The sequence below is a fragment of the Arachis ipaensis genome, chromosome B09, assembly GCF_000816755.2.
Source record: "Arachis ipaensis cultivar K30076 chromosome B09, Araip1.1, whole genome shotgun sequence".
In the NCBI taxonomy this organism is placed as follows: domain Eukaryota; kingdom Viridiplantae; phylum Streptophyta; class Magnoliopsida; order Fabales; family Fabaceae; genus Arachis; species Arachis ipaensis.
The window spans coordinates 85894552-85903985 of NC_029793.2; the positions used below are offsets into that span (position 1 = coordinate 85894552).

At 39.9% G+C, this 9434-nt stretch overlaps 1 long non-coding RNA gene across 1 annotated transcript; it reads right to left on the reverse strand.

Annotated features, from left to right (window-relative positions):
• LOC110267002 lies at positions 3779-8055 on the reverse strand. The gene is made up of 3 exons (XR_002354284.1): positions 8043-8055; positions 7566-7569; positions 3779-4026 (listed from the first exon to the last, which is right to left on the reverse strand). It is a non-coding gene; the product is annotated as an uncharacterized LOC110267002 (long non-coding RNA).

Below are 9434 nucleotides of genomic sequence, written 5' to 3' on the forward strand. Positions count from 1 at the left end.
GTTTGCGTGTTTTTCTGTGATTTCAGGTATTTTCTGGCTGAAATTGAGGGACTTGAGCAGAAATCAGATTCAGAGGCTGAAAAAGGACTGCTGATGCTGTTGGATTCTGACCTTCCTGCACTCAAAATGGATTTTCTGGAGCTACAGAACTCGAAATGGCGCTCTTCCAATTGCGTTGAAAAGCCAACGAAGACAAGGAAGAGACATAGAAGAGCTCAAGGACATCATTGGTTCCTCAAGAAGGAAATGCCACCATTACTAAGGTGGATTCATTCCTTGTTCTTATTTCTTCTGTTTTTTGTTTTCTATGTTATGTGCTTATCTATGTTTGTGTCTTCATTACATGATCATTAGTAGTAGTAACTATGTCTTAAAGTTATGAATGTCCTATGAATCTATCACCTCTCTTAAATGAAAAAAATGTTTTAATTCAAAAAGAACAAGAAGTACATGAGTTTCAAATTTATCCTTGAACTTAGCTTAATTATATTGATGTGGTGACAATGCTTCTTGTTTTCTGAATGTATGCTTGAACAGTGCATATGACTTTTGAAGTTGTTGTTTAAGAATGTTAAATATGTTGGCTCTTGATAGAATGATGACTAGGAGACATGTTATTTGATAATCTGAAAAATCATAAAAATGATTCTTGAAGCAAGAAAAAGCAGCAAAGAACAAAGCTTGCAGAAAAAAAAATGAAAAAAAAAAGGCGAAAAAAAAAATAGAAAGAAAAATAAAAAGCAAGCAGAAAAAGCCAATAACCCTTAAAACCAAAAGGCAAAGGCAAATAAAAAGGATCCCAAGGCTTTGAGCATCAGTGGATAGGAGGGCCTAAAGGAATAAAATCCTGGTCTAAGCGGCTAAACCAAGCTGTCCCTAACCATGTGCTTGTGGCGTGTAGGTGTCAAGTGAAAGCTTGAGACTGAGCGGTTAAAGTCAAGGTCCAAAGCAAAAGAAGAGTGTGCTTAAGAACCCTGGACACCTCTAATTGGGGACTTTAGCAAAGCTGAGTCACAATCTGAAAAGGTTCACCCAATTATGTGTCTGTGGCATTTATGTATCCGGTGGTAATACTGGAAAACAAAGTGCTTAGGGCCACGGCCAAGACTCATAAAGAAGCTGTGTTCAAGAATCATCATACTGAACTTGGAGAGTCAATAACACTATTCAAAATCTCAAGTTCCTATAGATGCCAATCATTCTGAACCTCAATGGATAAAGTGAGATGCCAAAACTATTCAAGAGGCAAAAAGCTATAAGTCCCGCTCATATGATTGAAGCTCTGTTTCATTGATAGTTTGGAATTTATAGTATATTCTGTTCTTTTTAAGGAACGAAAAGCATCTCCATTCGCTTATCTGAAATTCCTACCAATGATTTACATAAGTACCTCTATCCCTATTCTTTTATTTATTATTCGAAAACTCCATAATTATTTTATATCCACCTGACTGAGATTTACAAGGTGACCATAGCTTGCTTCATACCAACAATCTCCGTGGGATTCGACCCTTACTCACGTAAGGTATTACTTGGACGACCCAGTGCACTTGCTGGTTAGTTGAACGGAGTTGTGTCCACACATAGATCCACAATGAGGATTCAATACAATTATATATTGTTAATCTCACACAAGTACAAAGAACATGGAACACAATTTCGTCCACCAGAGATCATGAAAGCTAATGTCCCAAAGGACTTCAAAGCTCCAGACGTGACCCCATATGATAGTACATCTGACCCCAGCCATCATCTCAGCAATTTCAAAAGCAGGATGTATCTCACAGATGCCTTAGACGCAATTCGATGCAAAGTATTCTCGACTACCCTAACAAAGACAGCAATAAAATGGTTTGATAGTTTGCCTCCTACATCCATCACAAGTTTTGATGACTTGGCCAAAAAGTTCCTCGCCAAGTTCTCCATCCTGAAGGACAAGACCAAACACGCCCCAAGCCTGTTAGGAATTAAACAAGGAGATCGAGAAAGTCTTCGCAACTACATGGAAAGATTCAACAAAGCGTGTCTGGACATACAAAGTCTCCCAACAGAAGCGGCCATCGTGGGACTCATCAACGGCTTGAGAGAGGGACCTTTTAGCCATTCAATATCCAAGAAACATCCAACATCCCTGAACGAGGTACAAGAATGAGGAGAAAAGTATATCAACATAGAGGATAATTCTCCATTAGGAGAAACCTCAAAACCTGGAATCTCCAACCCCTCTCGGGATAAGGATAAAGAGTCCAAGAAAAAAGAAGATCAACCCAGTGAGAAGCCTAGAAAATACCACAATTACACCCCTCTTCAGGTGTCTCTTGTGGATGTTTACCGAGAAATATGTAACACTGGGAAGATCCCACCACCCCGCCCGATCAAAAACAAAAGAGGAGGGAGAAATCGGATAAAGTACTACGAATACCACCGAATTTACGGACATTCTACTAACGAGTGCTTCGACCTAAAGAATGTCATAGAGAAATTGGCAAAAGAAGGGCGACTAGATCGGTACTTAGCCAACAAAATAGATGAACCAAGAAAAAGAAGAAGGGATGAAGAGGTCGGATGGGTTGAACGACCACCCCACACTCCTGATGCACGGAAACTTGTCTCTCAACAAAATTTCCTTCGGCAAGTATACCGAATTGTCGTCAAGTAAAAGCTCACAATAGAGTGAGGTCGAATCCCACAGGGATTGATTGGTCAAGCAACTTTAATTAGAGGAATGTTCTAGTTGAGTTAAGTAGAAATTGAGTTGAGTAATTGCAGAAAGTTAAATGGCAGGAAAGTAAATAACAGAAGATGTAAATGCTGGAAATAAAGAGCAGAATGTAAATGGCGGAAAGTAAATTGCAGAATCTTAAATGGGGAGTTGGGAGGATGAGCATAAAAGTAAATGGCAGAAAATAAAGAGAATGGGTAAAATCAGAAATGGGGGATTCATTGGGCTCAGGAGATTTTGTATTCTCCGGATCAAGTTCATTCTCATCTCTTCCTCAATCAATGCATTCATTGATCTCCTTGGCAATCTTAAGTGATAGGATTCCATTTCCTTGGTAATTCAATCTCCCAAATCTTGATCAATAGCCAATTCCTTAGTCTAATTTCTCATGAGAAGAGATGAAGTATGGTCACTGATTATACCACATGTATTCCCAAATCAAAGTGTTGGTAGGATTATATGTCACTATATCCATCCAAACCCCAATTCGGTCCAACATGAGAAAGCATTTCTAGCATGATCTCTTCATACCTCTTCCAAGGTTCCGAAGAGATCCAAGTATGAATAGCTTCTTTTCCAAGACAACTACCCAATTGGATGAAGATTGAAAGCTTTCTAGTAAAATCAAGAGAAAAGAAAGAAGAAGAATAATGAAAACTATTATTGATCCATCAAATTACAACAGAGCTCCCTAACCCAATGAAAAGGGGTTTAGTTGTTCATAGCTCTGGAAATGGAAGAAGATAAAGAAGAATGCATTGTCCAATTCAACTCGAAACTACAAAGAAAGTAAAATATACTGAGTGTAGTTCTCCAAAATACCAAAAGCTCCCTACTAGTTCAAAACTACTCCTATAGCTCTTCTAGTTGGCTCTTCAAGTCTTGGATATGGGCCTTTGATCTTGAGTTGAAGCAGTTATAGTCTTCAGTGGGCTCAGCTTTGCTTGCAAAAAAAGTGTGAGTTAGGCATGGACGTTAGTTAGGACGTTAGTGGTGTTAACGTTAAGTGAAAATGTGGGTTCGAGAACGTTAGTGACGATCACCTTTTTCACTAACGTGACCCTTAACGTGGGCATGCCTAAGCTTCGAGAGCGTTAGTGACACTTACCTTTGTCACTAACGCTCCAAACGCCCCTCCTTCCCACGTTAGAGTTCACGTTAATTAGATTAACGTCGCCACTAACGTGGTGGCAATTGCTATCTCCAACGTTAGTGACAAAGGTGAGTGCCACTAACGTTGGCAATTTCTTCCTCCTCCCACTTTAGAGTTCACGTTAATTGAATTAACATGACTCTTAACATGGCTAAGTGTGTCATTTTGGGGCGTTAGTGGCATTCACTTTTACCACTAACGTTGGAGCTCCCTTTTTCCTCCACGTTAGCTACCACGTTAATGTAATTAACATGGCAACTACCGTGGGCTATGATGGCTTCGAAGACGTTATTGGCAATCACTTTTCTTATTAACGCTACAAGCTTATGCCCATTCCACGTTAGTGGTCACGTTAATTAGATTAACGTGGCTACTAACGTGGCTCTTCCTTGCTTCCTTTGTCCTGAAATCAAGCAAATAAAGTGCATCAAAGCTCTATTCCAAGTCATGAGATCATGCATTATCCAATTTGTCATTCAATTCACTTATAATTCTCGTGAAATCATGTAAAGTTCACAATATTTGCTTGAATCAAGATGTAAGTGTATTTCTACCCAAAACTTGCTTATTTACTAAGAAAATGCATGAAACTACCCTAAAATAGTAAAGAAAAGGTCAGTGAAACTGGCCAAAATGCCCTGGCATCACAACACCAAACTTAAAGCTTGCTTGTCCCTAAGCAAGTACTGAAACATCAGATTGATGAATGAAAGAACGAGAGAAACAAGTTCTTATTATAGAAGTAAAGCACTTGGTTTATGGGGTTTCATGCATAGCAACTTAGGTTCATTCCTTTACTAGTTTCCAGGTTCTTATCATGCTCTTGAATACTTGCTTGATTGCATCCTATGAGATCCTTATTCTTTGATCCTCCCTTTTTTTTTTCTCAGGGTTTATTGCATCCTTAGGCTAAGTGCTCTGTGAGGGGGCAACTCTTTAAAGTAAGCTTTCAGCCAACACTCCCAAACCAGTTGGTTCAAGGTGCTAGGTGTTGAAACACCCCTAAGGACTTACTCCCTCAAGTTTATCTCCCCCATACATGCACACCACAGGCACATGGTTTGTTATTTTCTTTCCTTGAGGCCTTGGTGTCCAGCACCTCTTTAGGTTACTAAATGTTCTGTAGCAAGGTTGCTCTTGATAGTGGATTTTCAGTTGGTAATCCCGGGTTAGTTAACCCAAGTTACCAAGTGATGAAGCACTCCTAAGAACTTATTCATCCAAGCAGATCCTTGGTACAAGATCACCACAGACACATCCCTCAAGATTTAAACCCTTGGTGCCTAGCCTTATTTCTTATTACTTTTCTTTCTTTTTCAAACTCTTACTATTCTTTCTCTTTTTCTTAGTAGGATCTTGTTGTTTGGCTAATCTCATAGGATGTGTTTCAAGCATGTAATTCAATACACATGAGTTCCCTCATACCTTATAGGTGATCCAACTTAGCTAATCTATTATCCCACCACAAACCTTGAGGACTTATTTCACCATATGAACCCTACTCTAGCTTCTTTCATAACATTCTCTTTCATTAAATTCAAAGGGCAAGCATACAAGTAAGTAGGATGAAAATGAAAACAGGTAATTGGACCAGCACACATAGACTTAATAACTGAAAATGCTAAAGACAGAATTGAAAATTCCTAAGCTACTATGGAAGCATGTTCTATTTCATATATGATTTTCCTTATTTAGATTTGAAAAAGATAAAACGAAGAGGGAACTCCACCACCTTTTACTCATGGGGCTGCCCATGCTCTCTCTCTTGTTCGTCTTTTTGGTGTCCTTCTTGAGTGCTTGAACCCTCATTTCCGTTGCGCTTTCTAACCAACTTTTTCCAGAAGCCAGCATCTTCCATCTTCTTTTTCAATGTTTCCTTCTGTTGTTTCACCTTCCCTTCCTCTTGTTCTGTTAGATCTTTTGGACTGAATCATACCTTGGGATTGCAGAGTACAAATTATGCATATGCCCAGACACATAGTTCAACTTGGCTTGAGTGTTTATGTTGAATTCTTCCCTATGTAGTTACCGTCCTTCATTAAGCATGCTGAACTCATTGAATGCTTTCATCTGAGCTAGCTGACATTGGTTGAGTTCTTGAAGGCGTTTATCTTGACGCTCTTGCCTTTCAGTCACTTGATTGATGGCTTGAGTGAGCTGGGAGTAGTGTTCCTGTTGCTGCTCTATTTGTTGTTTCTGCCACTCTCCTTGTTGATTCATCCAGTTAGCAAGTAGTTCTTCCTGACGATCCATCCGTTGGGATTGAAAGTGTAGTTGTTGCTCTTGTCCTTCCATATGTCTCTTTGCCAAGTCCTCAATGGCTCCTTGAATGTGAACCAGATTTATATTAGTTGGATCATAGTACTTTTCTTTCTGGTATTCTTCTTGATGAGGTCCTTCTTGTGATGTTCTTTTCCTTATTTGAGGCCTTCTTTGTTGTTGGACGGGTGCCACATAAGTTATACGCTGGAGCGTAACTAACCTCGCAAGGTTTACCCAATGTGGATTGCTGTCTTCGAAGACCACCTTGGCTTTCTTACATAGTCTCAGGATGGTACTGGGATACAAAAGCTGAGCACTCGGATCAATCTTTTCAGCTGCTTCTTGGATTCCTTCAGCTATAATTTCATGTACATTAAAGTCTCCATCGCTCATAATGCAATGTAGCATAGTAGCTCGAGCAATATTGACCTCAGAATTGTTCGAGGCTGGAAGGATAGATCTTCTCATGAGTTCAAACCATCCTTTGGCTTCCAGGATGAGATCTCCTCTTCTAATGAACCGTGGCCTTTTATCCGAATACCGTTCCCAATCCGATCCTATGACACACATGTCATTCACAATTTCTTCAAGCTCATCATTGTCGGGGCCATTACTTATTCTTGCTTGATAACTTGGCTTGTCAGAGGGTTGTGATCTAAAATGAAGAGTCCTCATTATAGCATTGGGACTGAAATCCACCTCTGTTCCTCTCACATAGCTTTTGAAGGTAGGAGCCTCGGTGTTGTCTTCTCTGGCTACATTGGCATAGAACTCCTTAATGAGATTTGCATTTATCTTTGTTTTTGGGTTCATGAGCTCTTGCCAACCCCTCTGTTCAATCTTTTCTCTAATATGTGGGCACTCATCATCGTTGAATTGGAATGTCAGCTCTGGCAATACTTTCTTGTGTTTTATACATTCGAATTGAAGCTCATGAAAGGCGGTCTTGAACTTTACTTCATTAAAAGGAATGCTCTCCACCGGTGTCTTTCCCTTTCGCCTTTTGGAGCTTGATGATGCCATAAGTGACTTTTGATATGTGAAGGTGTTGAAGGGTGTGGATAGATGATGGAATTCGGCCGGGTTAGGATAGGGTGTAGTTAAGGGAGTGGGTGAGAGTGCTTTCGATTGGGTAAGAGGTGTTGAGTTCCGAAAGTACAAAGAAAGAGGAATTAGAATGTAAAGAGGTACAGACTAGGAACCACTTATATAGAAAAGTGGTGAGTAAATGAAAGGTGTGGATTGATAGTGTAGGCTTATAATGAACGGATGGGGTTTAGCATGGGATGGGCACAAGGATCATCACTTTTATGATGGGGTTGGTTTAGTTTCCAAGCGTGTTATTCTTCCAATATTGCATGGCAACATTTCCCAATGCATTTCCCTTGATGACATGTGTATAGTCCCCTCTTTTTGAAGTGGCCGAACCTTCCTTCTTCAATTGTCCCATCAATTCCTTCCAATCTTCCCTTCATTTCTCCTATAAGATAAAAGGAATGTAACTAATGAATTTTGGATAGTGGCGGCAAAAATTAAAAAAATGGAATAACTACTTTTTAAATTTTTTTTGTTTTTAACTAAGTGCTATTCATGAATGCAAACCAACTGACTATTTAACTATCCATGTATGCAACATTGGTGACACCAAACTTAGTTTGTGGCCATGTGGTGTAAAAAGATTTGTTCAAGGTTCTAAGAGTGACATGATATGAATTGCATTTATGTTCTCTTAGTGTGCCTTGAACACCAAACTTGTTCTTCACTATATGTTGCATAAAAGGATTCATTTAAGTGTATGTCAAAGTTGATTTGGAATTCATGAACTTTTCATTATTAACTACTTTAAAAACATATAAAACATGGGTTTCCTCCCATGAAGCGCTTCTTTAGCATCACTAGCTTGACATTCTGCCTTTGTCAGGGTGGTTGGTAATGCTTCAAATCTTCTCCCCTCGCAGTGAATCTATCTCCATTGGCTTCATTAAGGATCTCCACATGTTCTAAGGAGAGAATTCTGCTGATGGTAAAAACTTTAGGCAGCTCAGATGGGATGGTGGGGAGATGAGGTGGAATAGCTGGGAGATAAGCTGAGATCACTTTATCCCCTGGAAAGAAATCATCTGTAGGGATCTTTTTATTCTTCCATCTCCTTGGTGCCTTCTTCCTTGTTTCTTTTAACGCTACCCTGCTCTTTGTGGCCTCCTTTCCCAGGGAAATTTTGTTGCTGGTCTCATATGATTCTGGTGGGTTTGGCTTCTCTTGGGTTTCTTTTAGTTGTTGCACCTTCTAACTGTTTTGTTTACCAACCAAAGGGATTCTAGGATGTACTGTTTGTGCTTCAGTGCTTGTTTCTTCCACCAGTACCTTGTTGTGATCTTCCCTTGGTTCCTTGTTTTCTTAATCTGCTTCTTGTGAGGGTTTGAAGACGTTGAAGGTAAGTTGTTCATCATGTATCCTCAGTATTAGCTCTCCTCGATCCATATCTATAAGTGCTCTGGCTGTGGCTAGGAATGGTCTTCCCAATATGATTGGGTGGAGGTGACTCTCTTCCATTTCCAATATGACAAAGTCTGTGGGAAGGAAATAGTTCCCAACCTTTACCAACACGTTTTCAACCACTCCTACTGCTTGTTTTTGAGTTTTGTCAGCCAGCTTGATGACTACGTCTGTGGGCGTTGGCTCATTGATCTGCAGCTTCTTCATGAGGGATAAAGGCATTAAGTTGATGCTTGCTCCCATATCACAAAGTCCTTTATCAAACCTTGTTTCTCCTATGGCACAGGGGATGTGAAAACTCCCTGGATCCTTTCTTTTTGTAGGTAACTCTGGTTGAATGAGAGCACTGCACTCCTTATTCATCACTATTGTTTGCCCTCCTTTGAGTGAGCTTTTCCTGGTTAGCAGCTCCTTCATACACTTAATGTATAAGGGCATTTGTTGGAGAGCCTTGATAAATGATATGTTTACTTGAAGGGATGCAAACATGTCGAGGAACTTTGAGTATATTCTCTTTTCTACAACACCTTTGAGTGTTTGGGGAAAAAGTGCATAGAGTTTTAGAATCTCCTTCTGTGTAGTTTTGGTTTCTTGGTTACCCTCTTCCTGCTTCTCTGCTGAAGTATCTCTAGAGTGTTCTAAGGGTTTGTTCAGCTCTTCCTCAGTCCTCCTATCACTTATAGTGACCAACTGACCATCTTGCATTCTTCCCATCTTACTTTCTTTGCTTCACCTCTCGGGTTTTTCTCTATGTCACTTGGGAAGCTGTCAGTAGGTTTGGGAATCTTCTCAAAGAGGTAT